Source organism: Contarinia nasturtii, unplaced genomic scaffold, assembly GCF_009176525.2.
Source record: "Contarinia nasturtii isolate CC-2019 unplaced genomic scaffold, AAFC_CNas_1.1 Cnas_scaffold_745, whole genome shotgun sequence".
NCBI classification, from domain to species: Eukaryota; Metazoa; Arthropoda; class Insecta; order Diptera; family Cecidomyiidae; genus Contarinia; species Contarinia nasturtii.
The window spans coordinates 35,488-53,078 of NW_022198093.1; the positions used below are offsets into that span (position 1 = coordinate 35,488).

Genomic DNA, 17,591 nt, shown 5'->3' on the forward strand with positions numbered 1-17,591 from the left:
TGACCATGAGAAATTCTTTAAATGTTCAATTTGAATCTGTTTCGCAGACTCATTGTCATGGCAAGTGCTTATAGTAGTTTTAATGCGTACTACGAACATTGACTTCAGTATATTAGTGCGTCGTTTGTTTCACAGTCTAAATATTTTGAAAATCATTTGTTGTTTTTTTTGTTCACAAATTAGATAAAAGTAATATTATCGTTAAAAATTTAATCATAAGAGGAAATTCAAAATAAATTTATTTTTGATCGTCGGTTTTGTGATATACACAAATGATTAATAACTGCGAGCGTACAGATAAATAAAGTTTCAAAGGAAATCGCGCACTTTGCATAGAGAAATTTAAAATAAAAAATGATAAGTGGGATACTTTGATGTATAAGAGGGAAAAAAATCACAAAATGATCGAATAGTAATTATTTGCTGTGAACGATTTTTGTTTCTGGTGAAACGTAAACGATAAATGGACAGAAAACATCCGCAACGCACGTGTTCATCTGTGTCTTTAGCCAAAACAAAAAAAAAATTACGTCGCTATGTAATTCAAAACAAAAACACATTCATGCAAGAATCATCATAACAGTTGTAATAAGTGACGCACATTGAAATATGAAAGCACAGTAAGTCTGAATGATTTTTTTCTTCTTCTCAGTTGATGCGATTGCACCAACGAAAAAAAGACGACAACACAGACATACCAATGGCACACCACACTCAAATTGGATTCACGTTCTGAGCAGCCAGACACAGTTTGCAATATAAATTTTGTATTGAAATGAGTGTGAGAATGGGTGTGCGTGGTTTTAGTGAGAGAATGCAAACTCTCTTTTCAAAATAACATAGGATTGTGTATGAAAAGAAAACACAAAACAGCTTTTCTTCATTTGCCATTTTTTTATATTTTTTTTCTTCTTCTTCTTTACAAACGGCGGAGAATTCGAGAATAATATATGGCCAAAATTTAATTTGCAATGAAATTTAACACAACTACAATTCAGTTGTAGAGGAAGTGCTTGAAAATGATTCTCTTTAAAAGAAAATTACATTTAAGACGAACAAATGAGACATTGCACGATGCGCAGCATAAACGACGACGAAAACACGCAAAAGAAGTTGAAAATAATCTGATCACAAAAATGTGCTTGAATTGATTATGAAATCATTTGACGCATACAATTTCAACAGAGACGCATCATTGAATTTTGATTATAGTGCAATTTGGGGTCATTTTGAACTTATATGATGCACTGTGCATCAGACGTATGCATATATATTTTTTTCGTTTTTCAAGTCAACAGACATTTTCTTATTTCGTAAAGTGAACTTGGATGGTTTTATTCTGATACAAAAAAGGAGACAAATGTCAAACTAGAGATAGAAAACATCTGATGATTAATAGGTATTAATAAACAAAGTAAACCATCTGTGTATTAACGTTTTTGTATCAAAACAATGATATTCGAGAAAATATGAGAATTTTTATAAGAATGATGATGAATGATGTATACATAGTAAGAAAACATTTCTTTTCGAGATAAAAGTTTTTGTTGTGCGTTTAATTCACATAAACAAAGGATTGAAACTAATTCTAATCAAACTAATCACCATAAAAGTGTTGGTATAATTTTTCATATCGGCAAAATTGAATAATGATATATATTAGAGTGGTTCGATTTTGACATTTTTTCAAGAATCAAAAATCGTACCCCCATAACCTCTGTAGGAAGGTCATAGAAACATGAATATAACAACGAATTCGAAATTTTTTTTATTTTTGGTGATGCGCGCTTCCAAGTGGTTTTTAAAAAAAGTCAAATTTTGATGAATTTTGAGCACTTTGAACATTCAATAAAAAATGGTCCCCGGGGGTTTTTTTGGCACGAGAAAACCGAATCTGGCATTAATTTTGTAATACAAATAATTTTCGACACTTTGTTCATGAAAAAATCACAAAAAATTTGGATTTTTGTATGGGAGCCACGCCTGTTTGATGGGAGATACACTTAATTTGTATTGAAATTTATTCAAACTTTCGGAATATTATTTTTTTGCGGAAAAAACATTCTGTGCATGGTTTAATGTCATTACAACATCAAATAGGCGTAGCTACAATACAAAAATCCAACTTTTTGGTGATTTTTTCATGAAAAAAGTGTCGAAAATTATTTGTATTACAAAATTAATGCCAGATTCGGTTTTCTCGTGCCAAAAAACCACCCGGGGACCATTTTTTATTGAATTTTCAAAGTGCTCAAAATTCATCAAAACTTGACTTTTTTGAAAAACCACTTGGAAGCGCGCATCACCAAAAATAAAAAAAATTTCGAATTCGTTGTTATATTCATGTTTCTATGACCTTCCTACAGAGGTTATGGGGGTACGATTTTTGATTCTTGAAAAAATGTCAAAATCGAACCACTCTAATAAATATATTATTACGTTTGTTTATAAAAATGTTCAATCGAATTCCACCTACAAAATTGAACATTTTTCCAAAGTTGTTATGAAAGTATTTAAAAAAAATAAAACAATAAAATACGCCAATTTTGAATGAGCTATAAAAAAATGCGTATGAATTATATCCAATGCGATATTTTAATGAAATTGTATTAGAAGCACGTGTACGCAAATGATACCGATGATGTGCTAACGTAGTATTTTATTTACTAACAAACAGCCGGTGAAATATTTACGTTACGAACTCAGCTATTTCAAACTGCGTAGTAATTTACTCGCGCATTTGATCGATTTTGTTGTCGATAAATGTGGTTTTGCCATTCACTATCTTTTTTGCCGTCTCTCTCTATTTCCTTTCATTTTTTATAATTCGCATCATCCTCATTTATGTGTCATTTCACTCATTCGCTCAAAAATCACAAAAGTAAATTCGTACCAATCAACTCCATGCCGTACCACTTAACACAGGGTATAAATAAAATTTCCTATTCTTCTTTTAATTCTTATAAAAAATGTATTACGTGACCATACTATTTAACGAAAGAGATAAAGTATATTACGCATCAAATTTATCAGAAATCAATCAAATTCATGAAGTTTATATAATAATTAATGTAATCAAATCGATATAAAATATCATTAATTTACATGCATTGAATCATTGGTTTCAAACACATACAAAAACTTAAAATTCAACGTTGATCATTATCGATTGTGACCAGTTTTGAATGTGACCATATCCAAGAATAAAAAAGATACAAAAAAATCAAACATTCAAAAATAAACAAAAGGTTTCAGTCTGTGTTGTGTGAGGGCATGTCTCCGTCAATAAAAAAGACGATATAAAGTAGCAAACGACGATGATAAATCCGTCGTGCAAATTGCGAGTGTTAAAATGCTCATGTGTGGTACACACATGTGCGCAAACATTCAATGTCACAAGAGATCTTTTCACATTTTTTCCCCATTTCTTTTCACGTCAATTGTGAATTGGATTCGCAAATAAATTCGTTCTTTTATGTCAATCTACTGCGGTATGCCGCACTCATAAATGATCTTTTTGAATGCTTTTTTTTTGAAAACACGCAATTTCTGCAAGATGTTTTTTCTCTCGCTATTTTATGTTGCATTCAAATGTAGACCAGACAAATCACATGCACAAGAATCCATCGCAGCCACGCTCTTTTTATTCGTATTCAACTGCTCAATCTATTTCACCGCGTACTTCTTATGTCTGATATTTCACCGCGTACTTCTTATGTCTGAATTTACTCTATTTACATTGTTCTCAATACGATTTGAAAAAGAATGAAGAAAAAAATTGAAGCATACAATGTATGTGAGCAGACCAAAATAAAAGCATCGCGTCGTGCCATCACTCGAATGTATTGTCTGTACTTCCTTCTCGAAGACGGAAACATTTAGCATACGGCGCAAAATATACGGTATTACAAATCATTTATTCAAATAATTTCATATATGCGTACACATTGAACCAAATCCCCCCATGAGCGTATATATAAAGGCACAAGCCTCTCTCCCCATTTAGTTAGGAAATGAAAAAAAAAAACAACACACAGCATATATTCTAATGTTTTCGTGCTCATATTTGAATGACCTCCAAATGATCAGTTCAATGTATTGGTTGAATTTTTCAATATTTGCACATAGAACACATTCAGTGTGTTTGTGTTTTTTTTTCGTACTTCTATTTTCTCATTCGTTCATTCTGATTAGGCTAATGTATAAATTACACGCATTTGTCACATTTGCACGATCAATAATAATTGATCGAGTAACCAAATTGTATATGTATTTTAATCGATGCCACACACACAAACATTATACATAGTCAATCTTTACTACGATACAAATCCACTCAAGCGCTGTGTTTAAATAAGTTGACTACAAAATATTTAAATTTGATTTTAGCGCGCTCGTACGTGGGCATTTGAATCGACTATTTCAAATGATTTTACACGTTTTTTTGCACACGCACACTTAAAAAAAACAAAAACATTTTTGAATCGATTCAACTAAAAAGCGAAGAAATATTTGGTACGAATGTTACGTATTTACTTAAAGTGCCAATATTTTGTTTTCGGTTTTTATTTCTATTTTTTTTTATTTTTTTCATTCTTTCGTCTAATCTTGATTCGATTTGGTTTCAAAACAAAGCCAGAAGCGGGTGAATTTGTACGCATTAAATAAAATATGAATCACTAAACTGGTTCTAATTTGAACAACTCCAAACTAGAATATTTCTACGTTTTAAAAATGCACACAAAAAATTCGTCTATTGCCGAAGTTCAAAGGAGATAGAGAACGATACGGTGAAGGTTTTCGTTGATTTCTGAAGACTTAAGATTATACACATGTATTTTAAAACCACATAAATTAGAACATATTCGTTGGCATTTACTTTATCATTTGCATACATATTGCTTTAGATAAATAGATAGTTCGGAGATAAATCAAACGAAATATGTTGACACAGCAAAAATCGAATGGGATAACAAAATTCACAGCAATTTTACGCCAGGAATGTAAATACTATCGCATGATCTCTCATAATGAGCAATGAATATACAAAAAAAAATATTAAATATCACTTTTGCTGATAACCGCAGGCCGACTTGCATGGAAATCTCTTTGTTGTTGTTGTGTCTCTATTTTTCGCTCCCATACACGCACACATATTGATAATACTGTATGAGTGTGCAAAAACACATGAGATTATTATCAGTAAAGACCATTATTTTCATATTTCGTTTTGCGATCATAATACACTCGCATAATACAAAGTTGAACATACAATGTTCAAGTTAAAAGGGATTTTCTAAGAAAGAAGGGAATTCATATTTCTTGTTAAAGGGCATGACTGAAAAAAAAATCATTCGTAAAAATGCACATATATGCAAAAAAAAAACCGCGAGAAAGGAATGAAAACATTTTTAAATAATGAATACAATGGTGCACACATTCATATTCACGACCAATCCCGAGAACACTTCAGTTTCAGTATAATTAAATAACAAGCCAAAAAAGAAGAAGAACATTTATTATCTCAAAATAATTGAAACACATTATATTCATTTACCGGTGTGTGAATTTTGATGGCATACTTATTCAATCTGTATTGGTCAGCTGTTTTGAACTTAATAATTAAAATCATACGCGACTAAGCAAAATTGTGTATACACCCCGTTTTTAGTTTACGTCACAATATATTAAGCAAATCATCCTTATTTCACCACAACACTGAACTATTTTCCGGCTCTTTAGCTACATTTGTTGGTTCGGTGCATACATATTTCTACATATAGATAGATTTCATTACCTATCTATTTATTTTTCCTTTAGTCTTAACTCTAATTGCAATAATATTGTTTCATAAATCGTCAATGATTATAGCACCAGAGCAATCGAAATATTGTGTACAGTCCACATTTTTGCTGCCACATCGCGATCTAGTATGTGTGTGCGTGTGTAAAGGTCTGCATAAGTGTGAGAGTGGAATTTATTGATAACGTTTAACGAATTGATAGCGCCTGTGTTGAAAACGAAAGAAGAAAAAAAAACTGATAAAATGCGATTAGGCGATAGTCTTGTGACCAAAATTTGCGATAAAGCAATAAAGATAGAGAAGAATAAAACTGGCAATAGAATTTAAAACGTTTATTAAAATATTTGGAGGCAAATATTTTTTTATGGCTTTGTGGGTGCTTTTCTATTTTATATTTGAATGTTCGATTACAATGTGTCAGTGAGTTGAGTTTACACATGAGTTTGATCGAATTGGCGTAAATCGTTGCTACGAAAAATTATTTCACTTTATCATATAGCAGAACTCATCCAATTCAATCGAATTGAAACGAATCAAATCGACTCCACATTTATTATTCAATTACACACGCGGTATATATTAATGTTGTGTTATATGAAGTTACGACAAATACGCACGCACGCACACATACATGAAATTCAACAGTCTATTTTCGGTACGACGCAGTTCTCTCTATAAGCTCATTTATTATAATTTAACTTTGAACATAAGTTAACAGTTCGATCATCACACTCACACATCATCACCGCCGTCATCGTTGTCGTGGTCGTCGTCGTCATCATTGCTGCCACGGTTAATGTACATACAAGAAATCGAACGGATAAGAGACGCGAGCGCGCATTTTTTCGGACTACTCTTGAGCGTATTCTCGCTCACATTGATATTCGTTTTATATGTTAGGCGAAGAAGAATTTCGATAGTGGTACTAATGTTTCGTCAATTGATAAATTTCCATCGTACATATGTGGTTGGAGTGACAGACACACATTCAGTAAATATATTAACACGCATACGCGTTCGCCAATTCAGGTTACATTATTTACGTATGTATCAGGAATATCATTACCATCGCATTAGACATCGGCGACAATGTTTTACGTTCTGTGTTCAGCATCGAGAGAATAAATGTGATTGTGGTATTAAGTTTCAAAGACAGATAGGTAATTAAAAGTAACACGGGTGGGCAGTTCATTTTGCCCATGCCCAACATGTTATTCCCTCATTTGATAGACTGCACTTGCTTCGTTTGGTTTTGGTACGCAATAAAGCTTCAAATTATTATCACATCGCTGAGCACACTGTATCAATTTATATACTTACAAATACTCAGTCGGACAATCTGTCAAGATACGAAACGAATGTCGAATGTATATTAGCGAAAACGAACAAACGATACAGAAAGAAGATTGAGCGAATAAGTATGCGAGAAAAATATTTGCAGAATTTTGTTATTATATATATTGTTGTGAGACCCAACTATCGCTTGATCGTACTTGGTCAGTTGTACGTGTTTTTTGTTTTGCTATAGCTTCAACGTAAATACAATCGTTCTCTCCGTTGTTCCAGTGCTTTCTATCGTTACGTTTCGTTGCTTGTTTTGAAAGTATGCTGTTTGGTGCTCTCTTTCTCTCGAAAGCATGTTCACAACACAATCTCGATACACACATACACAAATATAGCATACCAATACAGTTCGTTCATACCACTGTGTACAAGTATGTGTTAACTTGTATTGTTGGCTGTGAGAATGAATGAAGAGCTTATTTGTTTGCGTAACTCGCAGTATAACGTAAGACGGTTTTTTTTTCTCTTCTCTCGTAAAGCGTACGATGTAGAAACGACGAAACGAAACAACGGCAGCAGCAACAGCAGGCGAAACGAAAAATTGTATACCAAACCGTAGAAAAATTGTATTGGGTTTAGTTAGTCCTACGTCTACATCCGGCTTGTGAACACACTGCGCGTGAAACTCTCGCGAATGAAACAAAATAAAAATAAAGAAGAAAAACTAAAAACAGCAACATACGAAGAAGTACCGTATCAAACGAGAAGTGAAAAAAAAGGCAACGAAATACTACAACACACATTTATATACAAAATATTAGCTCTTCTCTAGCACGTTATTTACACATGTATATACATAACTGATAGTGTAGTGTATTTTTGTAATGTCGCCACGAGGTCGTAGCGCGAAATTTCTTTAAATAATAGTATATCGTTTATATCAATTCGTTTGTGTTTTGGTTTTTTCATACTGCGACAGCTCGTGTTTTTTTTTTATTTCTCTTCGTCTAACTGAATCTATCCCATCAAGTTGTCGAGAAGTTTCAATATTCCAATTCACACCATTTGGTTTTGATTTTGGTATTGATCAAGCGTGACATTTTTTTTCTTTTGTTATTCTCTTTGATTTGTGTTAAATTTTGTTTTTGATTCAATCTCTCGCCAAAAATCTGTCAGAGCAAAAAACATCATTTGATTTGTGTCGACGATGACAAAGACGAAGGCGACGAAAAGTGCTTTAATGTTTAAAAATAGAAAGAATTTTTATTGAAATCAAATCAAATTGAACAAGTGACATAATTGTCAATCAGAAACGAAACAAGAACAGAAAACAGAAAAGAGAAAGAAAACACACAAAATCGAATCGTGAAAAATTTCCATCGACGACGACATCCAGCGATATATTGAACTGTAAAGAAGAAGAAGAAAGCAAAAGCAGAGAAAAAAAAGAGTATATAAACGAAACAGATTACATTAATGAAAACGCGCGACAGCGACGACTTAAAAGAGGTACTGCGATAATAGACACACAGAGAGGAAAAAAAAAATTATTAAAAAATAAGATTTTTTTTCTCGTTTGCTTCCTACCAGCAAAATGAGATAGAGTGTGTGTATTTTTGTGTGGCAGCTAGTTTGACCAAGACAAAAAAAAAATCCAGCTAAAGAAATATAATATAAATAATAACAATAATAATAACAACAGCAGCTGAATTACAGCTCGATCCAACGAAATATCTTCGCGTGTGTTGTGAATTTTTATTAAAACGACGTAGCAGAAAAATATATACGGTTCGCAAGCAACGACACCGGAGAGAGAAAGAGAGAGAAAAAAGAGAGGCTAGTCGTGAGCACACACAACACGTTAAGCAATGCGATTGTGAACGAGAACGAACACGTAAAAAAAAAGAGAGTTGCGACAAAAGAACACACGAACAGAAAATATGTAAGCGAATACGAAGCACACCAGCCACATTCTCGAATATACATTTTTTTTCGGTATTTGCCTTCGATGGAGAGAGAGCATATATTTAAGCTATATGCTTGCACACGATACGACAAAACCCGTAGTAGAAATGATGACGAAAATATATATATATAGTTGATACGGTGGCATGGGGCGGAAATGAATGAGACGAAATTTTCTCTCTCATGGGCGCAGCCATATTGAAAATTTTGTATGCGCTTATATGTAAAATTGGTGGCGCCACTGGTATATTTGATGGAAAAAGAAGAACATGTTTGAGTCTCACTCGTTTATATGTAAATTACATAGGCATTTCCAGGCCATGTACGGTGGCCTCCGTTGCTTATTTGCCATCGTGTGTACAGTCTTTCTCTATCGCTCTCGCTCATACTCTTTTATTCATTCGGTTCATACATTGTTTTCTCTCGTTCTCCCTTTCAAAGCTGTTTTACTCTCTTGCTCTTATTCACCATTGGCAAATCGAAAAATTGTTAATATCCACTATATCGTATACGAATACGCGCAAGCAGTCATGCTTGGTGCTTTTTTTTCTCCTCTGAACGAAACGTGCTTGTATGATCTAATATGAGTTTGAACAAGAGAGCTAAAAAAATATAAGCAATGAAAACCAAGGCGAGCAAAAATACTTTCATGTGTATGGACACAAGCATGTGTTGCTCGAATAATGTAGTATATGTACTTAATTTGCAGTGCGGGTAAAAGAAACTCGCGCGATTAATTTCGAACATGTATGTGTATTGATAAAAAAAATAACCAAAACAAAACATAAAAACAGTACAATATTATATACAGAGAATATTGAGAAGAGCAAGAGAGGAAGAAAGCGATCGAATTGAATTCTTGTGTTCCCAGTGTTTTTTTTTTGGATACGTTATTAATTGGAATTTTAATTTTAAAAGAGAGAAATTTTTATCAAATTTCAATATACGAGTGTGCTAAGCCACGAATCGGCGTTCGAAAATCAAAGACAATGAAACACCAAAATTTATTGTGGTGAAAATATGTCATTATAAATAAAAGGTTTTATTTGAAAAGTATACTTCAATTTGTCTGGCGTCACTGAAGATTCATGTTCTTCAATTAATTTTTGCATTCTTTGCTGTTTTGACGCAATTAAATTTCAATGCAAACCATTGCATGCGTGAGATTTTGTTGTAAATCATGAAAATAATTCCCATCTTCATCAATATTTAGATGTGTTTTAATTTATGTAAAATAGATGCGGTGCCATTTAGTTATAGCGCACACTCGAATTCACTCAAATCAATGATCGTGTGCTTCTCTACTGCCGAATGTAACATATAATGATCTCAAAGCTGCTGGTATATGAAATTCAAATGGCAACGGAATTAGCTCAAGCGAAATGGAATAAGTTGAGAGAGAAAATCGAGAGAATCGAGAAGAAAACAGTATAAGAAAGAGACCGCAAAACACCGATCACGAAACAATGTTCCATTAAAAATCATAAATTGAACCAGCAAATATTTGCTACTGCATTTGTGTGCATTTTGAAAACGCATTCAGGCTATCATTCTTGATTATACGTTTGCATTGGCTCATTTTCGACCATTTCGTTGTGTTTTTTTTTTTTTTTTGATAACTAGTGATCAATTTCTGTAATAATTCTACCCAGTATTCGATCCGACTCTCTTTATATTTGCATCACTTAAATGTATTTTGTTTTAGTTTTCAATTTATCGGCACATTTGCAATTGAATGATCTGAGATCAGTGGCCGAGCACTACGCGTGTGCATACGAAGAGAGTTGAGAAGAGAAGGAAAATGGCAGTACGATAACACGATAAACATAATAATGCGGCGGTCACTGGCTGACTACATCAGCAAAAGTTCGTGATGTGTTATTAAGTTAAAAGAAGAAGGGAAAAAAACATCATCATTATTCATTACATACTTTAGTCAATTCAAGCAAATTATCCGTTTTTCACTCTGTCTGCACCTCTTTCTCTCTTTTTGCATGAAATTGTCATTTTTCATTAGCATGTGGGCCGTGCAACGATCCACAGCATCACCAAAAATTAACCGCCACTTTATCATGAATCGGTCGGTGTGTCAAAAAACATTGCGCACACGATGAATTGAAACCTTAACAATGAAGCAAAGTCATTGAGTCTCATTGAACCGCCAAAAAATTGCTAATAGCGTGTCTAAACGAATTTCAGGGATTTGTGAGTATTGTGAGTAATTTGGCAAAAGTATCTAGTTAAGTCATCAAAAAAATGAAAACAAATGCTTCAAAAGGTCACCTGTCTGCATGTCGAACGAAGAAAAATCTCGTGAAAATTGCGGCAATCTCATTTCATTCAAACTCATGAAACAAAAAACAAATGACTTGGTACAAACGGAAAAATACAAAAGATGAGCAAGTAACAAAACACAAAGACGCGCTGTGTCTATTTTTAAAATGAAATATCATGAATGATAAGATACAAAACTCAGCGGCCCCAACGAGTATGCTCAGAAGAAACAAAAAAAAAAACGAAAAATGTGTGTAACAAGTTATCATTACATATAATGATAACATACAGAGAGGATTGATTTCGCATGTAAGCTTATTATCTTCTCTCTTCGTCTCGCTTCTTTTTTCACGAAAATTCCACGAACCGAACTCAATTCTAATGCAGATTGAACGGTGCTCAACACAATGTGATTTTGTTTTTACCACGAAATCAACCGAAAGATTTTCTATTTCTACAAATCACAACATATCATTTTTATACTATTTTACACACACGAACACGTGCATGAAGAGTAACTGTGAAGAATGGCTGAAACAAAGTTTTTCTCTACTGTTTCTTCAGGCACATCAAATCATTTAGGGAAAAATTAACAACGAATAAAGCAAAAACGAACGGCTTTAATTGATATTTCTCGCTGTATTTTAATGGAATCCATTTAAATCAGTACAAAACGAGTTATCATGACAAGCGTAAATTGAATGTTCGTCTGTTTCGTTGTTCCCCGAGAATCGTAATAATAATATGTTTAATCTCTATTGACACTCTAGAATTTTGCTCTCCTCTTGTGCTCATTCACAAAAAAAAAAGATCGAATTCGAATTGAAAATGAAAAAAAATGAACCTTTTTCCACATAAGTATACATTAACAAAATGCGTCATCGTTTACCACACGAGTATAGACAAAACTCGTAAAATACACACACTCAGGCACACGTTTTAGTCGAATTATAGCGAATTACGGTCTTTTTTTTCGTTAATATTCATATGGTAATTCTGCCATGAACAGAAAAAAAACTTCAAGCCTCATTCATACGATATAAGTCAAGGTCAAATGGCAATCCAATGGATGGTATATAAATTATATCGTTATGTGATTATACTTATTACGTATTACTTATCGCATGGATCGTTGTCCAACACCTCAAGCACTTCATTCCGTATAGTTTCCATTTCTTACTATCTTTACATGTCCTGTCATTAACCATATGCCGTTTAATGTAATTACCCACAACAAACTCGATTGAACACTGAGTCTTTTCATTATTTTCTTTTCTCTAGTAAATTGCCCTAGCAAGATTGGAATCATTTTCACGTATATAGAGCCTTCAATTATGGTTAAACGCACTTTCTGCTCATAATCATCTATTTTTACGTCGAAGCACTTGTTTAGCTTTGAGTAAAACAAAGTACCTCTAATCGATTTGTATAAATTGGTGTGAATCAATTTATTTCGAATTTCCAAATGAATTTTAAACGAAACTCATAAAGAACACATTCTTCTTACTTTATACAGGAATTTTTCATAAATTTATTTGCATACCAAACGTTTTTCGTCACGCCAACACGATATTAAAAAGTAAAATATAATTTAAATTACAAAATATCATTTTCAAGTGCAAAATTGAACGGAATTTGAGATTCGGCAAATTATTTATTATTATTATGGATTCCGGAATAAAACAATGTATTTTTTTGTTGTATTTGGAGCGCCACGCTTTTTCATGTTAGCTTCTGTTCAAGTCGTACTTTGTCAAACGTGATCTATATCATTTGTTGATAATTTAAATCATTTCACATTCACGTGCCGTGCGGCAATAAAACATGCATTTTTAATCAGAAAACGTTGAAAATTGATCATTGGGCGGCAATTCTCTGACTCGCATTAACAATTAAAACGAAAAAAAAACTTCTTGCTGTCATTTACTTTTTTACCACCATTTTTTGAATTGATCAGATTTTTTTTCACTTTGAGTGTGAAAATATAGCAATAACAAATACAAGATGTCTTTTTTTCGCAAGAATTATGCTAAAAAATCCGATTTCATTCTACTCAAAACCAAAAACCGCAATTCTTTTGAATCTGTCATACGAAGCGCAAGCAATCGTTTGGAGTTTAAACGCTTAGACCTAATTATACACGCGATGAATCGAGTGTTAAGCCCGAAAAAAATCAACGACGCAATAAGTAAAACACCGAAGAAGAAGAATTAGTAGTCGTTTTGGCGACTCAAGTAACAATTGGCTTCTTTTTTTTTGCTCTCGTACTTTGCTCACGTCATAGCATTTGTGATATGTATGCGTTGTGATTTTACACATGTACGAATGATAAATTCACTGAATTCAAATGTGAATGTGACCATGAAATTGATGATCATTTTGGTATGACAAGAGATTTAAAATGGTTATCGTTTGTGTTCGTATTTTTAAAAATTCGACAACACTGCGGTGCGCGCAAAGAATTCTGCGCTGATCCATGTTATTTTTAAAATCATTATTACGTCGATGTATATCGCTTCCAAAAATAAAGCAAATCGTTCCATACGATTTTATCAACAAACATTTTGAGGTGTGCTTTTTCAGACAATGTGAAGAGAAAAAGAGTTCCATTGAATATATATATAGCAATAAAAAAAGAGAATGCCTCGTTAATCCTATCGTCTATATGGCCCATACTTATATAGTATATTAATGGCATTAATGACATAAAAAGAGAATAACGTGCGATCGCCTTTCAGGTTCATTAAATCTAATTGATTGACGTCTAATAAAAGCTCCAAAAAAGACGTAGTCAAAGCTATGTTTAGTCAGAATCGTTATAAATATTAAATAAAATATAAAACTTTGTATTTTGAAGAAGAAGAAAGAAATCCATATCGAAAAGGAAAAAAAACACGACAATATCGATTCAACATTCACGCACATTAAAAGATGTGCTGACTCCAATTAATATTGCGAAAGAGAAAGGCTAATGTATGTCACTAGATCGATATCATAGTGGGCAAGAGTCGCGCGCGAGTAAAGTTGTATCGCATATTTTGTTTCGTTGAACCAGTTCATTTCGTATTCACAACAAAATCGCACACATATTTCTGTGTATACACGTTTTAAACGCACCATCAGTTAAAAAGAGAAGGAAAAAGCGGAAAATTCCGTAAAAGTTTTGTTAGCTAGTGATATCAATGAAATAAAAAAAAATAATGTTGTCGCTGATTTTGCGTGTGTGTGTGTGTGTGTCTGTATTTTATAGCCAGTCAGAAATTGTGAAACAACTACGATGACGACCACAACTACGATGCGAAAAAAAAAGAGAATGAGGCGGCGCAAGCGTTACACTCTTGTAAAGTAGACAATTTATGGGGCATTTTTTTTAATCATCATATGGAATGCCTGTGGTGTGGTTTGGTTCACATGTTAGAATGTAATCACATTAATGAAATACACACTTGCTGCGAATGCCACTGCTTAATAAATAACTCGTTGTAAAATTGTGGCCATGCTCACTCGCGCACTTTGGTCAAAATTGTCCGACCGATGATTTCATTTGTACACACTCACACACACACACGATACGACCAAGGTAACCACGTCAAAAAATTGGCCTTTGATCAAATTGTGCGAGTGAGTAAATAAGTGGAATATGTTCCCTTTGTCATGCTCATTCTTTCTTTGGTTACCGTGTAGAAATTATGTTATGCGATGGATTTTCGAGCCGTGATTTTTTTCAAAGTGGCACGCAATTCATTTTCATTATGACTTAATTTCATTTGGCTGAAAAAAAGCGGAAGAACTGCTAATTGAATTCATTAGAGCCAGAACATTGAAATGGGCCTCCTTCTCTTGATTTGTTTGGTGAAGAAATCCAAACATTGTCTAGACGGTGAAAAAACTGTCAAAGACAACTCTTTTTGAGCCGAAATAGCTAGGTGTCAAATGACTACGGCCATTCATTGATTTCACCGAAATCGTGTTATTTTTTTTGAATACTTTGATGAAGAAGATAACAATATTCAATTGCACGAAAATTAACAGCTATAGTGAAAAGGCTAACCTTGATTTCATTGATTAGAGTCTTTAATTGTGTAAATACGCGATTTGTATGGAATTTTAAGAGGCGCATGGTCATTGCCCTGACACTAAGGCAAAAGGTCGTTTTTTTATTCTCAAGAATATTCTTTATAATGAAAAAACATTGAATCCTCGATTCCGATTAAAGAAAAAAATTCCATAAAAATGATCGAATCCAAGAAAAGAATTACGCATCTTAGCCGATTCATTCCAATTTTCTATATTTCAATCAAATCTTACGACTATGTTTGCTGTGGCGCGATTTTGTTTTGTTGCGTCAATGTGTGTTTGTTTACTTTTCGCGACGATGATACTCAGTGCGAAAGAGAAAGACGATGATACTCAGTGCGAAAGAGAAAGACGATGATACACAGTGCGAAAGAGAAAGAGTGAAAGAAATACATGTTACACACGACAATCAACCGATTTTTTGTTTACATTTTGTTTCTTTGCATGCGCAAAACAAAGCTGATTGTTTTGAGTATTGACATTTGATAATATTACCGCACTTTGTGTACAAACATCGAAAAGGAAATAGAGGAAACAAATATGTGAAGAACTTCTGTTTTGTTTTTCACGCGCAAAATCGCATCTAGACAAGTTATATAATCAAAACGTGACGATTCATTTTGTGTCGATACAATAAATAACTAGAACTCATTCTTTTTTTTTTCTAAATGAAATTTTATGGCATTTTAATGAGTACTAATTTTAACAATTTGACAATTGTAAGTTTCCTTTCAAATCAAACGTTTTGTGTGGAAAGAGATAAGTGGGTTGAAGAGATCGAAACCGATTGACGTACAACACCAAATCTGATAGCCTTGTTTCTATTTCCATATTACGATACAGATATAGAATTTGAGGTTGTACATAAGCACGCAAACACATCACATTGATATATGACATGCCCCCAAAAAGAAATATGTAAACTTAAATAGTCATTAAACTGAAAACTGTTCACATTTCTGAATTTATTATTATCAATTGACAATTACATGTTGCATTGATATTCGAAATGAACGCCAATGACGAGGTTTTATTTATAAATATTATATTGTAAAATCAGGTCAATTTTTATCAATTAATATTTTTTGTTCTCTATCTTTCTCTGCATTTTTTTATGTTCTTGCCCACGATTGCTGTTCCAAAACGTGTATTCTCTCGCTATTCGTGGTGTGTCGTAAATGTTTAATAAACTTACGAACGATGTTTAAATCTCACTTCAAAAGTCGTAAAATGTGTGACGAAAAGTTTTAAGACTTTGTCATATGAATGACGATGAAAATGCGCGAAGAGTATGCTTTATCATCGTTCTAAAAAAACTACTCTTTTTTCATTTAGCACATTTTATATTCGACACTAAAATTATGAATTTTTATTTAACTCTGTTTTACGATTATCATACAACTTCTCTATAGTATATCAATCAAAACGGTTTAATCAATATGAAAAAAAATGAAGGAAAACGTTGAATAAATCATTCGTTTCATTCTTATCAGTTCCATTTCGAAGGGGTCAAATGATGAACCAAACAACAAAAACACCATTTTTTATTGAAACAAAATCTATACATATACACAAAATTATTTTTATCAGTCAAACCAAGGGGAATGTCACAAAGAACGTACTAGAATTGTATCATTCGGAATAGGTTGGAATTGTTTGGAATTAGTGGTAGTGTAAATGTCAACAAATACGCCGATATGGTGACAGAAACATTGAGTTTTCAATTCAGTCAGAAACATTTCAATATTTTTGTGAATATACTTTTTGTCGTAAATGTGTAATGTATTTATTTAAATTATACAAAAAAAAAATTCACAAAAATATTGAAATGTTTCGGTGCCGACGACTGAATTAAAAACCTAATGTTTCTGTGGACAGTACAGTGTATTTGTTGACATTTACGTTGCCGCTTATTCCAAACTATTTCAACCTATTACAACCTATTCCGAATTATATAATTCTAGTACGTTCTTTGCGACATTCCCCTTGAGTCAAACTGATAAAAATTAGCTCATTATTTTTATTACCCTCGTATAGCCAAGTAAGCTATAGCTCCTACGCATATGTTTGTTCGACTGGACCAACGACGACTGTCGAACAGAAACGCTTGGTTTGCTGACGACAATCTATCGATGGTGTCGCCCAAACGCGTTTATATGGCGGTAGGTTGTTGCACTGGATATACCGT

At 33.1% G+C, this 17,591-nt stretch overlaps 1 protein-coding gene across 8 annotated transcripts in view; it reads left to right on the top strand.

The window, feature by feature from the left end:
* The first annotated feature begins 523 nt into the window (after positions 1–523).
* The window catches only part of LOC116341545 (forkhead box protein O), a 33,324-nt gene continuing 16,256 nt past the window's right edge, over positions 524–17,591 (top strand). For 2 of the 8 annotated variants that reach the window (XM_031768676.1, XM_031768671.1), the window contains exon 1: positions 8,264–9,029. The gene's annotated coding sequence lies outside the window, so the exon portion shown is untranslated. The other 6 variants (XM_031768674.1, XM_031768672.1, XM_031768675.1 and 3 more) reach the window with 6 other exon arrangements.